This window comes from Ceratotherium simum, chromosome 3, assembly GCF_057802395.1.
Source record: "Ceratotherium simum simum isolate JZ-2026a chromosome 3, ASM5780239v1, whole genome shotgun sequence".
NCBI classification, from domain to species: domain Eukaryota; kingdom Metazoa; phylum Chordata; class Mammalia; order Perissodactyla; family Rhinocerotidae; genus Ceratotherium; species Ceratotherium simum.
In genome coordinates, this window is record NC_141902.1 from 67,816,204 (window position 1) to 67,829,767 (window position 13,564).

Below are 13,564 nucleotides of genomic sequence, written 5' to 3' on the forward strand. Positions count from 1 at the left end.
GAGGCCGGCTCGCGCATGGTGGGGCCCGCGGGGCCCGCGCCCGCCGCGGCCGCAAACGCCGCTTCTGTCCCAAGGAAAAGCTCTCCGAACTGTCGCTCTCTTCTGGGTGGAATCCTTTATTATTTCCTTCGCTCCTTTCCTCACACTCCCCCTCCTCTCCCGGAAAAAGAAAATAGTAATAAGTGCAAGAGAAGCTAATTGTTAGTCGGGATTAAAAAGGGAACTAGGGAATCAAGAACTTTCTAAGCTCAGAGCGAAGGGTCGCGGCGGAAATTTCCCGAAGGCCGCCGGCCTCGGCGTCCTGCTTCCTCGGCGGCGCTCCGGCTCCTCCAGAACGTGACGAGGAGTCCTCGGGGATACGGGCCCCGCGACCGGCGCGGCGGCCTCTCAGCGGGTTCCTCAAAAGCCGCGGCGGCGAGCGGGAGGGAGAGAGGGAGGGAGCGAGGGAAACGCGCCCCCCTTCCGGCTCACCGCCAACGCTGCGGCCGCCCGAGCCCCCCGCGGCTCCATTGAGAAACAGCGTCTCATTCACAAACAGGCGGCCAGGCAGGCCCGGCGGAGCGAGGACTCCGTCCGGGAGGGGGAGACAGAGAGGAACCTGGCGCGGGGGTGGGGGGAGAGGAGCTCGAGTAGGGGGAAGCTGTGGGGGAGGGGTCCGGCGGGGGAAGGGGAGACCGAGAGGAACCGGGGTGGAGGAGGGGCTTCGGGCAGCTCTGGACTGCGGCGAGCGAGAAAAGGGAAGAAAGGGGTGTGAGTTTTATGAGGTTGAGCTCGGTGGAGGAGGAAGAGAATACATTCGTTTGAAAACTAGCTGCTGCCGGGCACCACGCCTGGGGTTACTTGCTGCTACCACCTACGTGAGGAATCCACGACCCTCATCTATTTCCATGTCACTTGCTGACTGAAAGGCCCTGGAGAGGTTGCCTGCGAGGTCCAGGATGCTCAAGTGGAAGGCACAGACCCTGCTAGTCGCGGCCCTCTCTCTCTCTGCCGGCTGCATCCTGTAATCCATCACCAGTGTAGCTAATTTTAGTCCCTCACAAAAACAGCATCCGATTTCGAACCTCATTCAGGAATCACGCAGCTTTTGCGAACCTTTGATTTTCACTCAGGCCAGCGCAGCAAGGAGCTTCGCAGTTTTACAGGGTGCGGTCTTGGAGTCAGTTTGGGGGAGGGGGGCACAGAGAAGGCAGGGCTGGGTCTGATATGTTTTTGCATCATTCCAGACCAAAAATAAATATTCCAAAAGGGACCAACTAACAAACGCGTGCCACAGCTAGTCCCAAGGTCTGAAGCCCTGTGACGCGGAGACAGATCCGAGGGAGGAGTCTTCAGACCATTGAGGAAGGTGCTCTGGGCTCTGATGCTCCTTCCAGGGCTTTAAAAGCAACATTTGACCTCACCTCATTTCTGCATCATTGTAATAGGAACTTCAGGCGGCCCTTGGTTAGAGAAGAAACCCCTGGTGCTTGGATCTGTTTCTGTCTCAGGTAGGTTATTTTATCCTTTGCACCAATAAGGCTGACTCGGGGCTGAGTTCATCACCCTATACAAGAGTTACGGTTTCAGTATTGCAACCAGATGCTCCTCTGGAAGACAGTCCATTTATTTAACAAGTATGTTTGTATGCTAGGCACTGGGCTATGCACTGGGGTTACAACAATGAACAAGACAGTGGTCTCTTTCACATGTAAGGATATGGAGTGATCCTTGAGCTATATTATGAAGTGAAAAAAGCAAGACTCAACGAGTGTGCATAATATGCTCAGTTGTACAAAAAAAAAAACAACATATATTTGTAAACTTATTTATACATAGAAAAGCTTTGGGAAGATACACAAGAAAGGTGACAGTGATTGTCTCCCTGGAGGTGAACTGAAAGTCTGGGGAACAGAAGGGAGAGGAAGACTTTTCATATATGGTCTTTTGTACATTTTAAGTTTTAACTTTATTATTTAACTTTAACTTTTTATTGAAGTATAATATACGTAAATAAAAGTGAAAATATAAGTGTACAGTTGATGAATTTTCATAAACTGAACACACCCATGTAACCAGCACACAGATCAAGAAAGAGAACATTCCCAACTTTCCAAAGCCCCCCCTTATGTCCCCTCCCAATCACTACTCTCCTCAAGAGTAACCACTATCTTGGCTTCTAACAACATAGTGTGTGTGTGCGTGTGTGTTTAAATTTTGCATGTCAATGTATAACCTTTTCCAAAATATTTTTAAATAGTAATTTAAACAAATATAGTTTTTCTCCCTAAGCAAGTAAATGGCTCTAGGACTAAGCTGGAGTGAGAAATCGCAGGACCTAAATACTACAAACCACTGAGTGGACACAGGAGAGGATGGAGTCTCTAACTCCACTATTGACTTTTATACTTGTTTTGTCCAGTGATCCTCAGGACACCAAGGGTTAGTCATTTATCTAAAGTCACACAGCTAATTAATTAGTCTTGAGCTAGAACTTGACTCCAGGCATTCTAACTCCTAGTGCAGGGATTGGGTGAGGAGAATTAATAAAGGAAGAGGCTTAACAGAGTGAGCTAGGAGAGAGAACTCAGCAGTGTTTTCAGAGGCACAGCTGTGTGTGTGGGCGTGTGGGTGTGTAAGGGAACAGTTGTCCGGAACTGTTGCCTATCACAGCCCTAACAGGACAATGTTTGGAAGTCTCTGAGTAGAGACGTGGGTAACAAAACCAAATGCAAGGCAGCTGGCTGGATTTGCTCTTAGAGGTTAATCTTAGGAGAATCAGAATACAAAGCCTTGCCTTTAACTGCAGGCCCGAACCAAGGAAATCAAGTATGGTACTGTCATCCTGCTTGGTCAAATCTTAGAGACTGCAAAATGGTTTGTAATAGCAAAAGACTGGAAACAACATAATGGCCCATGAATGGGAAACTCAGTAAATAAATTATAGTACACACATACACTTAAATAATAAGTTCACATTTCTTGTGTCCTTACCACGTGCTAGACACTGTTCCAAATGACTTTCATTCATCTAATCTCACCATCACAGTATGAGATAGCTGAAATTATGATCCTTATTTTACAAAAAAATATATATACATTAGGTAGGTCCATACGTGTTGACAGAGCCTCCTTGCATTTTTGAATACTTGGCTGCAGGGCCTCAAAAGAAAGGCTAAGGTAGGGTTGGGGGAGTGTAGGTAACAAACAAAATCACGTTTTTATTAAATTTATATGGGGCCGGCCCTGTGGCTTAGCGGTTAAGTGCGTGCGCTCTGATGCTGGCGGCCCGGGTTCGGGTCCCGAGTGCACACCGACACACCACTTGTCCCGCCATGCTGAGGCCGCGTCCCACATACAGCAACTAGAAGGATGTGCAGCTATGACATACAACTATACAGCAACTAGAAGGATGTGCAGCTATGACATACAACAATCTACTGGGGCTTTGGGGGACAAAATAAAATAAAAAAAATAAAAAAAAAATAAAAATTAAATTTATATGAACTGAAATCTGAAAGTGGAAAATAAATTAGAAAGAGGGAACCTTTGGGGAAGAGGTATTATGGGTTATACTTTTGTTTTTTGCTTTTAAAGCATAGGTTTCAGCTCTCTGTCTAGAAAGCTTATCCTCCCCTTCCTCCCACCTCCTTCACCAGACAAATCTGACTCATCCTTAAGGTCTCAGCTCAAAAGTCACTTCCTCAGCATTATCTTCCTTGGCTACTCCCTAAACTGAATTAGACTCCTTGTTACTATCTCTCACAGCACCCTCTTTTTTTGTTTGTTATATAAATTTCAGCTGTACATTATAATTCGACATCTGTATACACTACAAAGTGATCACCCCCAAAAGTCTAGTTATCATCCATCACCCTACAATTGACCCCCATCACCCCTTTTTCCCACCTCCCCAACCCCCTTCCCCTCTGGTAACCACTGATCTGTTCTCTGTATCTAGGAGTTTTTGTTTTGTTTTGTTTGTTCATTTGTTTTGTTTTTATATTCCACATGAGTGAAGTCATACAGTATTTGTCTTTCTTGTTCTGACTTATTTCACTTAGCATAATACCCTCAAGTTCCATCTATGTTGTCACAAATGGCAAGATTTCATTCTTGTTCATGGCTGAGTAGTATTCAATTATACACACACACACCCCCCCACATCTTCTGTATCATTTATCCATTGTTGAATACTTAGGTTGTTTCCATGTCTTGGCTATTGTAAATAATGCTGCAATGAACATAGGGATATGTATCTTTCAAAATTAGCATTTTCATATTCTTCTGATAAGTACCCAGTAGTGGAATAGCTGGATCACATGGTAGTTCTTTTCTTAGTTTTTTGAGGAATCTCCAAATTGTTTTCCCTAGTGGCTGCACCAATTTACAATCCCACCAACACTGTACAAGGGTTCCCTTTTCTCCACATACTCTCCAACACTTGTTATTTCTTGTCTTTTTGATAATAGCAATTCTAACAGGTGTGAGGTGATATCTCATAGTGGTTTTGATTTACATTTCCATAATAATTAGTGATGTTGAGCATCTTTTCATGTGCCTGTTGGCCATCTGTATGTCTTCTTTGGAAAAATGTCTATTCAGATCCTCTGCCCACCTTTTAATCAGGTTGTTTTTTTGTTGTTCAGTTGTATGAGTTCTTTATGTATTTTGGATATTAATCCCTTATGGGATGTATGTTTTGCAAATATCTTCTCCCTTCTCATTTTAATGATGGTTTCCTTCACTATACAGAAGTTTTTAGTTTGATGTAGTCTCATTTGTTTATTTTTGCTTTTGTTTCTCTTGCCTTTGGAGTCAGATCCACAAAAACATTGCTAAGATTGATGTCATGGAGCTTACCACCTATGTTTTCTTCTAGGAATTTTATGGTTTCAGGTCTTACATTCAAGTCTTTAATCCGTTTTGAGTTAATTTTTGTGTATGGTGTAAGATAGGTCTGGTTTCATTCTTTTGATGTGACTGTCCAGTTTTCCCAACACCATTTATTGAAGAGACTGTCCTTTCTCCATTGTATGTTCTTGGCTTCTTTGGCGAAAATTAATTGTCCCTATATGTGTGGGTTTATTTCTGGACTCTCTGTTCTGTTCCGTTGATCTGTGTGTCTGTTTTTGTGCCAGTGCCATACTGTTTTGATTACTATAGCTTTGCAGTATAGTGTGAAATCAGGGAGCATGATACCTCCAGCTTAGTTCTTTCTCAAGATTGCTTTGGATGGGCCGGTCCCGTGGCTTAGCGGTTAACGTGCGCTCCGCTGCTGGCGGCCTGGGTTCGGATCCTGGGCGCGCACTGACACACCGCTTCTCTAGCCATGCTGAGGCCGCGTCCCACACACAGCAACTAGAAGGCTGTGCAACTATGACATACAACTATCTACTGGGGCTTTGAGGGAAAAAAAATTAAAAATTAAAAAAAAAAAAAAGATTGCTTTGGCTATTCAGCATCTTTTGTGATTCCATACAAATTTTAGAATTATTTGTTCTAGTTATGTGAAAAATGCCATTGGAATTTTGATAGGGATTGTGTTGAATCTGTAGATTGCTTTGGATAGTACGGACATTTTAACAATATTAATTCTTCCAATCCATGAGCGTGGAATATCTTTCCATTTATTTGTGTTGTCTTCAATTTCTTTCATCAGTGTCTTATGGTTTTTAGTATGTAGATCTTTCACCTCCTTGGTTAAATTTATTCCGAGGTATTTTATTCTTTTTGATGCAATTGTAAATGAGACTGTTTTCTTAATTTCTCTTTCTGATAGTTCATTATTAGTGTATAGAAATGCCACAGATTTCTGTATATTGATTTTGTATCCTGCAACTTTACTGAATTTATTTATTAGTTCTGTTACCACACAAAATTGGGGTTCTCTTACCTGATGTGCATAAAAAGCCAATTAATTACAGCATCAGCCTTTGGGAAAAGAGATCAGCTTTATTCTGCGAGATCGATCTGCAGGGAGATGGGGTGTGTGCCCTCAGATCTGTCTCCTTAGTTCAGGATTTGGGGCGAAATTTAAGAGGTTAGGGAGAACAGGCTGGCACACAGAAACGCTGCAGGACAGGTTTTGATTGGTGGGCTTCTAAGCATTTATGACAGGGTTCTAAACATTTATGATGAGGTTCTAAACTTTTTTTTTTTTTTTGAGGAAGATTGGCCCTGAGCTAACATCTGTTGCCAATCTTCCTCTTTTTTTTTTTCTTTTTTCTCCCCAAAGCCCCAGTAAATAGTTGTATATCCTAGTTGTAGGTCCCTTCAGCTCCTCCATGTGGGATGCCGCCCCAGGGTGGCCCAATGAGCAGTGAGCAGGTCCACACACAGCATCCGAACTGGTGAACCTCGGGCTGCCGACGCAGAATGCGCAAACTTAACTGCTACGCCACCAGGCCGGCCCGGTTCTAAACTTTTATGATGAGGTGGGGAAGGAATTTTAACACTGGATCTTCCTGAATGAGGGACCCCTCGCTTCTGATAAGAGTCCAACTTTCAAGTTCCAGTTGTGTCCTGGTCCTTTGGTTCTATGGGGAGGAGGATCTTTGGTTTCGAGGTCATTTCAGGTCAAGATTTCTTCTTCTACGCATGCTCTGGCTACATGATTTTCTACATTTTCTGAAAGGCAATTCTTAATCACTCTGTTGTAAGAGATGGGTTCAGTTGAACTGGTCCTGGGGGGCTTGCAGTTACAGTTTTAACAGTTTTTTGGTGGAGTCTAGGTTTTTCTATATATAGTATCATGTCATGTGCAAATAGTGACATTTTACTTCTTCCTTTCTGATTTGGATGGCTTTTATTTCTTTTTCTTGCCTAATTGCTGTGGCTAGGACTTCCAATATTAACGTTGAATAAAAGTGGTGAGAGCGGGCGTCCTACTCTTGTTCCTGATCTTAGAGGAAAAGCTTTCAGCTTGTCACCATTGAGTATGATGTTGGCTGTGGCTTTGTCATACATGGCCTTTATTATGTTGTGGTACATTCCCTCCATACCCACTTTGTTGGGAGCTTTTAGCACCCTCTTATTTTTTATCAGAGAGCTGATCACAATTTATAATTGTGCACTTGTTTCTATGATCATCAGCCTAGTGTCTGCCTGCCCTTCTAGACTGTAAGCTCCAGGAAGGCAGGAACCACATCTGTCTTTTTGGCCCCTGGACTCTCAGGGCCTAGAGCCTAGTACCTAGTAGGCAGGTCCTTAACAAATGTGTATTGAATGACTGAATCAATGAAAACAGTCACCTTAACTCTGAGACCTCCATCTTAGCACTTTCTCCTGCCTTTTTTTGTTTGAGTCTAACTACAGAGATACTTCCAAAGCTGTGATTGGAATTTTATAACCTTTCCCCTAAAACCTTTACTTCTAAAATCCAAAGCTCCTTTCAGACATTGCTCCAAAATATCTATTGCCTATGAATGAAATGTCTAGTGCTATGGACATGCTTTGCCTATAAAAGATCCAAAAAAATTCTTATTAGCATTTTTCTAAAAGACAAACAGATAAAGAGTAAATAAGGTCATACTGCTAACCAAAGTCTAGGGTGAAAAATTTTTCCTTATTTACTCATAGGCCAAATCTATAATCACTAGGATGGCTGCAGGTGAGCTTGAAAGGAAGGTGAAAAATCTTACCCCATGTTGATTACATTTCCCCCATTACTCAATACTCTAGGGACTAGTCCTTACCCATTGCTGTTTTCTGCTTTTTTTTTTCTCTTTTTTAAAATAAAATGATCTGGCTCTTTCCTCACACAAACAATTTTCTCATCTGACACCCCTACTCGCCACTCCCCAATCACAGGTTAATCAGTCATTATTCTGTGTTAGTTCTACACCTGATACCTTTGCCTAGAGTTTAACTAACACTCTGAATTATAATTATTTGCTTCCTTGTCCATCTCTCCCGCTAGACCATGAGCTCCTTGAGGACAGGGACCATGTCTTAATCATTGCTCTCACTTCAGAATCTAGCACAATATACAGTACACAGTAGGTGGTGCTCCATCAATGTTTGCTGAAAGAATGGATCTGTCCTTTTCTAGCAGACAAGGTCTAATTCTTGCCAAAGAATGTCAAACAGGTTTGGTTACCTTGGATATTTAGTTGCTTGTGAGAAAACATTCACTATAAGAAAGAGGTACATTCTGAGTTACATTGCTCTCACTCATTTTGACTTTTCTGTGTTAATGGGAAGGCCAGAGCAGAATGGATAAATTAAGTCCACAGATAGAACCTTGTTTAAGCCAGTTTCAACTTCCTCCCTTATAAAAGCTTTTGTTAACGTTGCCAATGAGAAGCAGAACTGACAGATTTGAGTGCTGTCTTTTATTCCCTCTGTCTGACTGCAGAGAAAACCTAAAGGGCAAAAGCAGAGGGAGAGACAGAAGGCTTGAAGGACTGCCAACCCACTGGGAGGGAGGAAGTTTGCTACAAATGCTAACAGTCTGTGAAAAGTCCTAGCTGGAAGATCTCTCTAGGTTTCAAAATTTGCCTCTTCTGGCTCCACCCTGTCCCTCAAGATGGGGAGAAAGCCTCGGGGCTGGGCCCAATAGTAAGGCCTACCTCCCAGTTTCCCAGGCTGTCTTTGGCCACCTTTCAGCCTCCTCAAAACAATCACCATCACTTGGAATGGATGTAAGAAACAAATGCATATATCCTACATTAGGGGACTCTGTCCTTTCCCTCAGATACTTGCTACCTGAGGCCATTCTATTTTTTTTTTGTTGAGAAGATTCACCCTGAACTAACATCTGCAGCCAATCTTCCTTTTTTTTTTTTTTTTGGTGAGGAAGACTAGCCCTGAGCTAACATCTGCTGCCAATCCTCCTCTTTTTTGCTGAGGAAGATTGGCCCTGGGCTAACATCCGTGCCCATCTTCCTCTACTTTGTATGTGGGACACTTGCCACAGCATGGCTTGATAAACAGTGCGTGCGTAGGTCCACGCCCAGGATCTGCACCTGTGAACCCTGGGCTGCTGAAGCGGAGCGTGCGAACTCAACCACTACGCCACTGGGCCGGCCCCAGTCTTCCTCTTTTTTTGCTTGAGGAAGGTGAGCCCTGAGCTAACATCTGTGCCAGTACTCTTCTATTTTGTATGTGGGTTGCCGCCACAGCATGGTTGATGAGTAGTGCAGGTCCGCACCCGGGATCCAGGCCCACAAACCCGGGCTGCTGAAGCAGAGCGCACAAACTTAACCACTGTGCCATGGGCAGCCCAACCTGAGGCCATTCTTAATTTACCTTCACTACTGCCAGCCTCCCAGCTCGCCCAGGCCCTCTCTTCTTCACCTCCGCCTTGTCATTGGATGGTGGACCCTCTGAGGTTGGGGGGGTGTTGCGGTGGGGGTGAATCACAATTAAATCAAGGTCCAAGACCAAACCTCTCAGGACGTGATGGGGAAACAAAATTTTAAAATTAATTTGGTTCTTCTTTGATTTAAAGATTGAGTATAATCACAGAATCCCAAGACAGGGTGGGACTCAAAAATCAGCTCATCTTACCAAAGCAAGCAGTCATACTCTGGCTAACATCTCAAAGCTTTTGTCTACTTTTCCCGCCCTACATATCAGAAGGCATAAAACAAAAGACCACATTTGCTAAAAAAAGTATATTGTGGGATTTCCTTATTAGAAAGGAAGTCTGTAGCTAGGAAGATTGTGTCTTTCCCTCCTCCAGTGTACGTAGTGAGAAGTTTTTAGGCTATCCTAATCACAGTCACAGAACTAAATATAGTTCTTATTCTTAGAAGTCTGCAGCATGTCCAGCCACCTGTTAGCAGTCCGCCACACACCATTCAGCCTTCTCTCCAGGGTCACTCCTCTGTGCAGCAGAGAGGAGAGGGGCTCTCCTCCAGAGCGCTCATCACTTCATTCACTCAACCAACATTTATTGATACAACAAATGCCAGGCATAATGCCAGGCACTGGGGATCTAAAGATGAATAAGATCAGGTCCCTGACCTCAGAGAGTTTGCAATCTAATAGAGGGAGTATGTAGTAAAGAATTTAACCTTGCACAAAGAAAGGTTGGCCTTTGCCTTTGGCTCCTGGGAAGTAACCTCTAAGCCCTTGGAATGTCCTGCCTAATAAGTGTCTTTGTTTACTTGGGGGTCTTTGTCCACACCAGATAGTCCAGCAGTGTGATTAGGGGTGAAGGAGAGGATCATGTGTTATCAGCTAGACCTCTGGAGGGGCTAGAGACTGAGGTCAGCCAACCAGGTTTAGGTAACCAAGCCCCAATAAAAACTCTGACAGCAAGGCTCAGGTGAGATTCTCTGGTTGGCAATACTCCATGAGTATTGTCACACACAGTTACCAGGAAAGTTAATGCCGTCCACAACTTGGAGAGGACAACTGGAAGAGCCACGTTTGTAAATTTCCTGTACTCTGGCCCATGCATTTCTTCCCTTGGCTGGCTTTAATCTGTTTCCTTTCACTGTGATAAACTGTAATCGTGAGTATAACAGCCTTCAGTGAGTTCTGTGAGTCCTTCTGGTAAATTATCAAACCAAAGAGTGGTCTTATGGACTATCCCTAACTTTGGGAAATAGATATGAATGGGATGAGGAGGGCACAAAGATGAGAATGGCTAATTCTACCTGGAGACGTAAAGGTTCAAATAGGTATCTGTTGAATGGAGTTTTCCAAAGATGAGTAGGTATATTCACCAGGTGAATGAAATCAGAAGGTGGAGGGATGGTGTGTGGGGGGGAAAGTATGAAATCCATGTGTTTGTACAGGGAACTGTAAAGCAGCATGGCTGGAGAGGAAGCAGCAAAGGAAGCAAGGTAATTTATGAGACTGGACAGATACACTAAGGCCAGGTCATGAAGAAACTTGCATGGCAGGCCAAGAAACTTCACATTACCTTGTAGGCAATGGGAAGTCTCTGAAGTAACATGATCAGATTTGCATTTTTAGAAAGGATCACTCTGCCAGTTGTTGTGGCAGGGATAGATTAAGAGTGGAGGGAAATACTGGTGGCAGGGAAAATGGATAGGAGACTCTGGCAGTACTGCAGGAGAGGAATGATAAAGACTTGAATTAAGGCCTTAGGTCTTAGAGGAAATGGAGAAGAGAGAGGTGGGATTTAAAGGACATGCTGACTAGCTGTGAAAGGTAACAAATGGACAGGAATCATCAGCATGATTCCTAGGTTCCTAGCTTGGGTGACTATATATAATTAACAAGGACAAGAATCTCAGGAAGAGCATGATTGAGGGGGACTGAGGAGGATTCAGTTTGGGACATGCTGAGTTTGACGTGACTGGGAGATTGACTGGTATGTAGTTACATATATATACAGGGCTGGAGCTCAGGGAAGGCATCAGCACATACATGGCAGCTGAAATCAGGTAAGAGAAAGCCTGGGAAATGTCCCTTAGATTTGGAAAACAGGAGACCACCAGTCCCTTGATGAGAGCACTTGAAGTGGTAAGAACAAAAGTCAGATTTCAGTGGGTTGAGACATGAACGAAAAGTGAGCTAGTGGACAAACAGTGAATGTAGAGAAATCACTGCCAAACACAAGTGGATCAGGTGAACACCCAACTCTTGCATGAAGGCGAACCCAGCATGGCTTTTCTGAGTTAACACTGAAACAACCAAGACTACTTATTTTGCATCAACTGGTTGAAAAGCCTGGTCTGCTTTAGGTACACGGGTTCCAGTGGCACTTGAGATGAAACAGGTGATCTCAATTAGTAGTCCCTTGCTAACTCATGCCAAGCTGGCCCTCCAGCCAAGGCAAGCAGTGTAGGACACACTGGGCAATGGTATCAGTTAGGATTCTTTGGTTGCCAGCGCAGAAATCAGCTCTGGCTAATTTAAGCAAGATGGAATTTACTGGATGCTCTCAGGTATCATAGCAAGAACAAGAAACACCTCCTGCCTTTCTGTAGGCAAAATAAATGAATTCCAACTAATTCACTCTCTTTGTTCCTCTGCTCAGGACACAGATTCTTGGTGAGGAGCATGGGATTGGCCCATCTTGAGTCATAAGCCTGACACTTGGCAAAGGAGGGCAGTTCCCCCAGATTACAGTCCCACCAGACCATACTGCATGGGGAAGAGTTAATTCCACAAAACTAATATCCAATCACAGCAACCTATAACACCTAATATCCAATCATAGCAACCTATAACACAACCATCTTTGAAACAGGTGGCAGGAGGTAGTTTTATAACTCACAAAGAAATATGACCAGAAGATTATTCAGATCTATTCAGTGGTTAGTAATAGTGGCTCCCGAGTTCAGAATATAAGGGGGACTCCTCTGAGCTACATCCTTCAAGCTATCATTCAACAATATCAAGTTGTGTGTGGTGATAAATTTGGCTGATATGTACTTTGACTCAGGCACCTGTCCCCAGAGAGTGTCCTTTGGGGAAGTAATCCTTCCAGACTGATTATTTCTGGGCAGAGCCCAGCCAAGGCTCTACTGATACTAGCATGCACAGCTCCTGAAATGATACAGTTGGCTGCTGAGAGCACAGACTAGAGCATTCAGAAGATCATCAGAGACTAAATGTCTAGGCAGCCTACAACATGCTTCTTGGCAAGAGGAACACAATGTTCCTATTGCAGAATTGACCTAAATTCAGGAAAGAGCTTATTGATGTAGGCATGCTTAAATCTGCAGCCAGCAGGATCATAACTGGGTGGGGGTGATGGGGGTTTCTTCCTTTTTCCATTTTACAGAGTCTGCTTGAGCAGCTCTCTAAGAGCCCAACACTGAGGCTAGTTCCACTGGTATGCTGAATTTGTGTAATCAGGCTCTGCTTAACCACAACTTCTGCCCGGATTTGTTCCCAGAATTAATCAACACAAAAGAAGAACCGCATGTCAGACAAGATCTGACCTGGACAGGATACTAGTACTACTGGAGTGGAATAGTGAAGTCCTTTCATCCAATAAGAGAAGTCCTAGAAAGGTGGAAAGCAGTGTGGGGAGCAGATTGAGGCCAAGGGAAATGGGACACATTTCCTGAACACAGAGCAGAAACTAATTGGTTAGTTTTAGACACCATCTTCCACTCCCACAGCTGCCAAAGAGCTCTAGTTCACAAATCTGAATGGATCTTGCCTGCTCAAAGCTCTTCATTGGCTCCCTTTCACCCATGGCATAAAATCTAAAAGCTCTGCATAACACACAGACCCTTCACAATGAGGCCCATCTCTCTCTCCAGCCTCCTCTCCCATAGCTCTCTAATCCTGCTTTACACTTGAGCCATGCTGAACCTACCTCAGGTCCCAGAGCAAGTTCTCCCCTGCTCTGGAGGAGTGCAGCTACACACCCTCCCACCTCTGAGAGAAACTTCCCCCATCCTCATCTGCAGAGCACCTTTCTGTCCCTCCTCTGAGCCTCAGCCCAGCTCTGACCTCCTCTGTGAAACCTTACTCTGCTCTTCTCGCCCCGACGCTCTAGGCATCTTTCTGCACTAAAGCAATCATCTCACCATCTTGACATACTCTATATGCTGGTGGGTTTATTTTCTCACTGGATCGTGAGCTCCTCAAGGGCAGAGATCAAGTCCTGTCCATCTCCATAACCCACTCTACATAACAGGGGCCT